Source organism: Neomonachus schauinslandi, chromosome 10, assembly GCF_002201575.2.
Source record: "Neomonachus schauinslandi chromosome 10, ASM220157v2, whole genome shotgun sequence".
In the NCBI taxonomy this organism is placed as follows: Eukaryota; Metazoa; Chordata; class Mammalia; order Carnivora; family Phocidae; genus Neomonachus; species Neomonachus schauinslandi.
Genome location: NC_058412.1, coordinates 53,901,384 through 53,910,686, shown reverse-complemented (window position 1 = coordinate 53,910,686; position 9,303 = coordinate 53,901,384). Strand labels below are relative to the sequence as shown.

The window sequence follows — 9,303 nt, the reverse complement described above, 5'->3', positions numbered from 1 at the left end:
AAGAAGAAGCTCAATCCAACAACTTGGATGAACAAGATAACATTTACAAAGTTTTTGGAAAGCAGAGTTATTAAGGCTGTGTCTAGGTAGGAACCAATTGGTCAAATTTGCCTTAAGAGTTTGCTACCTAGTTTTTAATGACTGATCAGAACAGTCTAACCACTTAATGCACATGGGTGGTATTACTGGGAAGCTTACACTTCTGGCTATCAAATTCTGTAGCACTTGAAATAGAACACACCAGTCAAGTGATAGTGTCTTGTCCTTCACCCTCATGCAAGTCCCAAAGAGACGGCCAAGGGATGGGTATGACTTGTACTAGATTCTAGGGTAGGATGAGTTTTGTCAGACAGGGGCTTGGCACTCGTTACCACATTGCTATTTCAGAAATTGATCAGAATGACTGGAGGCAGCAGTCTTCTCAAAAGTGTTGCCACTACCTGGAGTGATTTAAATACTCTGGAAGGGACCATAGCTACACATCTGTGATATTGAGGAGGACATAATTAGCTTACCAGGCAGTTGGATGGGGTGAAAGTATGGAACAAGAGCCAATACTCCCAAAAAGACCTGAAGTCACTGGTGCCTGGGCTAGCACAAGGGCTAAGGGTGAAGCTGATATGGAAATAGAGTTTAAACCATGTAAGTTGAAAATAAATAAACAGAACTCGACCTCAAATGGTGGACATTCAGGCTGTACTGATAGTGGTCATATTGCATGCAAGCCCATGTGCCCTTAGGCCTTGGGAAATCAGAAGTCTAGGAGGACAGAAGAAGAGGTGCACAGAGGCTGTTTTTGGAAGAAGACATAATACATGTTGAAGCTGCTATTCTCTCACTCAAGTCACCAACTGACACGGTAATGATCATGTGTCTACAAGTCCATCTGGCAGATGTAATGTGCCAAGAGTGTGTAGCACCAGTTATGTGCAGGGATCCCACCCAATCCACACTCTCCCACAGGTCCCTAAAGGGCAACACTTGGAGACTTGCTGCCCTAGATATTCTGCCAAAAGAAGCATTCAGATGTTAACACTGTTGGGGAACATGAATGAGCAAAGCCAAACACACAAAGGCAGCCTGAAGTAGAGGAAAGCCATAAGATTAGACTAGAAAAATCACCATTCTGTCCATCAGGCAGGACGAGGCAATAAATGCTCTACTGAGGACTGGGTTACAACAGGAAGAATATAGTAACTAGTTAAGGTTGGAGACATATTTCCTTAGGTGACCTCGAGATAAATGTTGAAAAAGGCAGCTAAAGATAGGCTCTGTATATAGTGTGTGTCGACTTTATTTCGATAAACCCACATTGTGCAGCTGGTAGATCATAAATCTCTGGTTTACATTGGGCTATTATTTAATTAGGCTAACCCTTAATGACTCATGGTATTTTGTCATTTTAATGATTCTTTATTTTTCTCACATCTAATTGGTAAATCACTGATTATCAGAGTTTATGGTCTCCTTTTTTTATTGTACCATCTTCTAGCTGCTGTCCAAGGTGATGTGAACTCCAGGCTATTGAGTTTCCTCAGTCCTCAATGGAGGTTGTCATGGAAAATTGAATTTTTGACAAATCAACAGCCTATGTGCAATGCCTCTTCCAGGGTGTAACTTTAAGGAATTTGGGAACTGTCTTTAGTTTTGGCCTGAAGTCACACTGCAGCTTGAGATCCTGTCATTTACATCAAGCTCAAAAATATACATCTTAATACACTGCAGTATTTCTTGGACTTTGATGGTATCAGTAAGCATGGTGAAAAGGGTTTTCGCCACCAGATTTGAAATGTTTGGCTTTTTTTTTTTTTAAATCACAGACTTCTTTTGTCTAAAACAAGTTCAGGCAGTAAGAAGGAGTGAAAAATGTTCAGATTTATTCACATGATATTTTCTCAGAAGAGTCTCTTTTTAAAGAAGCAATTATTAAGCCATCCACATTAGACCCATGCAAATGAAAAGATCAGAGTTAATTAATCTTGTCCTGAGTAAGAGAAATGACGAATAGCAATTAAATATTTTGTGTTCCTCAAGGAATTTGCTTGCATACTTATTCCTTATTTCTCAAGGGAGGGAATTACTCTAATAATATGGAAAATGCTTGGTGGAGAGGGCTAAGGCTAGTGACTCATATATCCTGATTATCTTTCTTCAGCATGGCACAGGAAAAATAATGGGAGTTTTTGGAGTCACACAGACCTAGCTTCTGACTTCAATTCTACAATTTGTTAGCTATGGATAATTTATATAAACTCCTCATGTGTAAAGCAGAGCTAATGGGGCCAAATTTCCCCAAAACGATGGTAAGGCAGTCGCCTGTTTCTCTGTGGGCCAGAGCTAATATGAAAAGAAGGCCCCTTTGAGAGTACAACTTGAACCCAAAGAGGTTTTTTCAAGAACAAATGAAAACAAATTACATTTCTAATATGACATTGCCTTTCACTTTATTTTATACCATATTTAGAGACTATGTCTATATCCCAGAATGTTTTTATTTATTCAGATAAACAAAACTAGATCAAATGATAATAATACAAAAATAATGATAATAATAACTGGACATTATTCTGATGGAGGAGAGTAAGAAGAATATACTCTTTTGGTTAAATGACGTAAAGTCATTGGCTGGTTGCCTTTCTCACTATTCGGTTGATCTTTGAGGCATCATTAGACTTAACAACTAATGTCTTTGTCAAGGAAAATAATCAACAAGTATATTAATTAGGTACTGCTTACACTTTTACTGCAAGTCTAATGATTTGTTGATTTTAAGTTAGATGTCTGTCTTCACTAAAGTCATTAATACTCTAAATGAATTTGTGCTTGAAATTCCATAAGTATTTAGGAATTACACATATTTTGCTTTTTACTGTGAGACCCTTAAGCTATGAACATTTTCCTATTGCAGACCTCTAAAGTTACAAACAGAGCTCTTTAGGCATTTGTTAATAAATGACTTGCCTCCACAATTGAAAATGGAAATGATATAAACACAAAAGTGCAAGGGATGGAACCATCAACAACAACCTCTGTGTATTAACTTCTTTTTGCTGTTGGTACATGCAATGTCTTCTGCAGCTGGCCACAAATTGGCATAACCAGTATCTAAGGTGTGATTGACATTAACATTCACTACTCAGTTTTCACCAGATATCAGAAGCTGCATGACCCATCCTTTCTCAGGCTGCACCATCCAAGGAGTACTACAATAACACATATCTTGAGCCTCTGAGCCCTATGCAGAATCTCCCTTCCAAGTGATTTTTTCTAGGAGTCCTGGTGGTGGTATAATGGTGATGATCACAGCTTTGTTTTGATGCCCACTGCTCTTGTGATCTTTGGCTCTGTGGACCACTGATGGGCCCAGGACCATTATCCGTAAAGCCAGTGATCCCCCCTTGAACTTCTGACCTCTAGACAGCTTCATCCACTGTACCTGACAGGAAAGTTCCTTTAGCTCCTTCTGATCAGCTTTTTCCTAGGACTTTCTCATAGCAGAACTGTCCAGATGTTATGAGGAGGGGAAAAGGGAAGAGGGAGGGACAGGAGCTGATGAAGTACAGCTTCACTCCATACCTAGGACCCATGCTCTCTCTTCAGCTCAGTTTATGTTCATCACCTGGCCCTTGAAGCACCTGATGCTTCCTCTGGTGGAGGGAGTGCATCACTGTTTTATCTCCTAAGTAGACTTCCTTCAGCAACTATTAGAACATTGGACAAGGCTGTGGACCCAATTCAAATATCTTCTAACATAACATAACATAATAAAAAAAAAAATCTTGTAACAGGTACCACATGCTAGTCAAGGGTATACCAGGACATAAATCTCATTGCTTCATAATATGTCTTGAAAGTTCAGAAATTCCCAGAACATCTAGAGGACAGTAGGTCTTAAATCTGACAGAGTTAGAGTTCAGCCTAATAGCCTGGACCTACCTCAACATGTTTAGTTCCTGTGGGTTTCTGTTACCAGTTGTATATTCCAGAAGATGGAACCAGCACAAACATGTCATACAAACATGACCTGCATTCCAAGACCTGCATCACTGTTTTATAGTGAGGTCTCACCTCACTTACCTATTCTGATCAAGTCTTTTCTTGAGCAACTCACCACACAGCATCCCTATAACACTGGGATATTCTTTCTACTTAGAATCTTTTCATTCTCCACCAATTCTTATATCATTCCTCTCTTTTTTTTAAGCACTGATTTAAAATCCACTTTCTCCATGAAACATTCTTAATTTGTCCTGCTCACACTCATCCCTCTCTTCTCTGTACATGTATTTGGCATCAAAATCACAGCGGCTCATTGTTCTATAACCTCACATGCATTAGTGTTGGTTTTAGTTTTCTAGCTAAGTTGTAAATCCACCAAGGGGAAATTCCATGTTCTAAATATGCATTCTTATATCCACACAGTATTTATCATGATATACTCTGTTGGTCACAGAGGCACAACAGGAAGTTCAGATTAAATGAAAAAAATAATATATTATCTGCCTAGTTGGTTCATTTGCTGGTATGTCTAAGGCTGTAGTAGGTATTACAGGATATACAAAAGTGGGATATGGTGTGGTTCCTGCCCTCAAAGAGCTCCCAATCTCATTGAGAAGTCAATAAACATAACATGAAATAATTTGACTATAGGCAAATGCTAAAATGCTTGGTACAGGCAGGTGTTGCTTTGACATCCAGGAAGGGGATAATAGAAGGTTAACTGAAATTAAATGGGAAGATTTTATGGATATGATAGAGTTTGTGATTAGCCTTAAAAAGTATAAAAGTTAAAGAGGCTGATAAAATACCAGCATAGGTATATTCATACAGAAACCTGTACATGAATGTTCAAAGAAGCTTTTTTCATAATAGCCAAAAGCTGGAAACAGCCCAGGTGTCCTTCAATGAGTGAATGGTTAAATAAACTGTGTACATTCATACCATGGAATACTAGTCAGCAATAGAAGTGAAAGAACTATTCATACATGTGACAACCTGGATGAATCTCCAGGGAATCATACTGAATAAAAAGAAGCCAATCCCAGAAGATTATATACTATATTATTCCATTTACGTAACACTTTTCAAATGGCAAAAACTTAGAAGTTGAGAACATATTAGTAGTTATCAAGGGTTCAGAGAGTGGGGAAGAGAGAGATGGGTATGGTTATAAAAGGGAAACTCAAGAATCCTTGTGATAATGGAACAGTTCAGTATCTTGACTATGGTGGGAGATACACAAACCTACAGAAGAGATAAAATTATTGAGAAGTAAACACACACATGCACACAAATGAGTACAAATAAAACTGGGGAAATCTGAATAAGATCTGTGGATTTTATCAATGTCAGTATCCTGCTTGTGATACTGTACTACAGTTTTACAAAATGTTACCATTGGGAGAAACAAGATAAAGGGTACAAAGGATCTCTCTGTATTGTTTCTTACAGATGCATGTGAATCTACAATGACCTCAATAGAAATTTTTTTTATTTAAAAAAGGCAGGATATCGTTTCAGACAATGCGGTACAGATGATGGGGTTCATTGCTTGGTACATAATCCAAGCAATGAAAACTTAGATCAGGTCCAAGATCAAATTTCAGGAGTCTTGGTTCCACAAATATTTCTTAACTTGCTAAGCTACTTTGCCTCAATTTACATGTCAAAAATTTATGAATAGAAAGGAGTATAATGTGATCAGGAAAAAATTAAGACATTCAAACCTTCAGGGCACCTGTGTGGCTCAGATGGTTAAGCGTCTGACTTCGGCTCAGGTCATGATCCCAGAGTCCTGGGATCGAGCCCTGCATTGGGCTCATTGCTTGGCGGGGAGCCTGCTTCTCCCTCTCCCTCTCTCTGTCAAATAAATAAATAAAATCTTTTTTAAAAAAAAGACATTCAAACATTCAAAGAAGATGATTTTCTCAACTTACACTGATTCTGACCTGAGAAGACCATTGTCATTTCACTGAAAGGGTCAGAGGTTGAGATGTTATCTTGCAACAAAAACAAGTATACCCTAGCCCTCAAATTAAAAGTTCTGTCCCCATGGCCAACTAGTCTAAGGGTTCCTAAGCAATGATATACATAAGATTCATCTCAAGATGTGAAAAATACAGATTCCTGGAACCGCACCTAGATATTAACATTGAGTAAAGTTGCATAGGGTTCTAAAATTTCCATGTCTGAAAAGCAACCCACGTGATTCTAATCTACCTGGAATCAAAAATCAGAATCAACTGGAGTACTTATTAAAAATGCAAATTCTTTGAGACCCACTGCTTTGGTTGCACTAGCCTATTTTAATTTTATTCTGATGATTCAATGGAATTTACAGAAGGAGGTTTGGGTACTTAAAGGTCCAGGTCATGTTCCTATATGGTTGGGGATGGAGAGAGAGGAGGAAGCTGTCAAAGTATAAAACCTTCCCAGCCCTCCTCTTCCAATCACAACTCATCAGAGAGCATTCTGCACAGGGAGATCAAAGGCCCTTGCCGAGAAGAAGTTGAAAGACTTTGCTGTTGTAATTCTGGGGCAGAGGTGCTTGGATATAAATGATTCCTAACTGTGGGTTTGGGGGACCCTGCTACATAGAAATGTAAACACAGATGTCAAGCCTTTCATCCCCACTATATAAACATACCAGCTGCCAGGGGAAGAAGGAGAAACCCTTTGGAATTAGCTGCATTTTTTTGCCATCTAGAGCATAAAAATTGGCTTCACGCTTGAATTTCCACCAGCAACGCAAAAGCACTGTTCACCAGAGAAGGACTGAACAATGAACTAGACGTCCACTTGCTGATTGCTTCTTTTCTCAAGGAGACGTTCAGATCTTGCCATTCTCCAACATGGGAGTGGCTGTCCTAGATGAGAAGAGGTGGTGACACTCTATCACAAAATTGCCAGACTCATGGAAGAGGCTCTTAAAAAATACGTGGCCACTTTGCTTCCAGGGTTGTATAAACCAAGAATCTGACTGAAATTCATATTCTTGATCAACCCAGATCTAGGGGAGATGGAAGAAGCAGGTCTTGCGAATTTTTGTGAGAAAAACAGAATGGCTTCCAGTAAAAGAGGGTGTGATTATTCCAATACATAAATATTCAAAGGGCCACAACTAGTTTAGCCACACCCAAACCACAACAGACCTCTTCTCACACTATTAAATATTTTTTTAAAAAAGGAAACCATGAAAGAAACCATTTCTTAAAAAAAAAAAAAAACTTAAATGTGCAAAAGAGTATAATGGGAAATGTATTTCTAAACAAAACACTTCAATCCATGGAGAAATGTGTCTTCAATTACATCTGGAGCTAGCATGCCAGCTTGCATATGCGTACAAGTCTTGTGTTTTCTACAGAGCCTCAGTTCTGAAAGACCTGAAGGACTATAGTGAAAGCATATAGGGTCTTTTCATTGGACGGGGATTTTTTTTTTTTTCTGAAAACATTATGACAGTCAAACAGATCTTCTGACATTGGATAAATTAGTTGTTACATTATTAACCATACATAACAGTTCAAGGTGATAAAAATAAATCTGAAATTACCAAGCAGCCCACATATGTGATCTTATTGGGCAGAGGCCATTGTGGTTTCGGACACATTAGTTCTAGCAAAATTTATCCCTTTACAAATGGTCCATCAGAGTATTGTAAAAGGATTATCACAGTGAGCTTTCTAAATGGTCCTGTTGCTTAGAATGGCCAGTAAACCTGGCTGTGTGTGACAGAAGAGCCAATCAGTTCAGGATAAACACCTCACAGCCTCCTACTGAGGCTTAGTTTAGAAGATATTATTTTCCATAGTCAGATTATGGACTACAACTAAATAAAAATCTGTGCAGTCGATATCCTCTACTTACATATAGGTTAATTCAGGAAGGCTCTTCATAAATTCGTTTGTTTCTGAGTTCAATAGATCACAAAAAATCCATTTGTACACCTTTCTACTTTCATAAGAGCGTTCTTCATGTTGATTACATTGCTTCTGTCTCTTCTTGCTTACTTCAAAAACTCACGTATATATGTATGTCTATGTAAATATACTTGTGTGTATGTATGTGTGTATGTGTATATGTGTGTATATATGGTATCTACTTGTGTGTGTGTGGATCCATGATAGTACTTCAAACATTAGCACACACCAGAACATCTTGAAAATTCAGACTTAAAATGGTTAGGCATGACAGCCAATGTCCCCTGTGGATGTAGACAGAGTTGTGTTTTCTTTATCAGGAGCATGACATTTGTTAAATTGAGTAAGTAATATAGCTTATATAATTCTTTTTTTGGGGGGGGTAGGAGAGTCAGGTCATTTTATAATAAAGGTAAGAGAAAATGGCATTGGAGGAAGAAAGGAGACAGCTGGATAGGGATTTTCATAATGGGCCTACTATCCACAGGCCTCAGCAGCCCTGCCATGGATCCGCCTGATTCTTACACATCAAGAAGTTGAACTTGCGAGCCATTTCCGTGTTGTAGATCTGCCGGCAGGTTTCACGGCTTTCCTTTTGTCGTCTGTGACAAGGCTTTTTAGAGTACCATGGTTGCTCAAAGTCCTCAGTGAGCCCATCCATGGTGTGGATGCTGTTTAGGGTCCTGTATGCACCTTCCATATTCCCTTCTTATACCATCACAGCCCTGGCAATGAACTTCAGATGTTTTGCCATAACCTTGGAATTTAAATCTTCACTCGGCAGGACCCCATGTTCTCAGGAACCAGCTGTCACAAAGCTTAGCTTATATAATTCTTAATCCGTGCTAATATATGCATCTTAATTTGGTTCCAGTGTACCTTTCCAGGCTGGTCTCTCATCCATTATGTGCTGCATTCAAACGGTTTTTGTTTTGTTTTGATTTTTTTAATTCCCTCCAAGCACCATGTTTTCCTCTTCAGTCATTAAATTTACACTGATCATGTATTATGTGTCAGGCAGGGTTCTACGTTCAAGGGGATACAGCAGTGAATCAAGCAGACAAAAATCCCTGCCTTCTTGCAGTTTAGGTTCTGGTTGGGGAAGACAGAATAAACAACTATGTAAAATATATAGTATGTGAAATGGTGGTAACTATAAGAGGGTAGACAGGAGAACTGAAGGGCTAGATAGGAAAGGCCATACTTGAAGCATTTGAGCAAAAAGCTGAAGGGGCTGAGGAAGTGAGCAAAGTGGGTGTCCATGGAAAGGTAGAGGGAAGAGCTAGTGCAAAAACCCTGGGAAAGTGGCACTCTTGACTTATTCAACAGCAAGTAGGTCAAGATGAAGGAGGGAGAGGATGGTGGAGATGTGGTCAGGAGGCAA

At 38.9% G+C, this 9,303-nt stretch overlaps 1 pseudogene; it reads right to left on the bottom strand.

Moving 5' to 3' along the window:
* Nucleotides 1-8,409: 8,409 nt before the first annotated feature.
* On the bottom strand, nt 8,410-8,673 carry LOC110588850 (annotated as a pseudogene).
* Nucleotides 8,674-9,303: the final 630 nt, after the last annotated feature.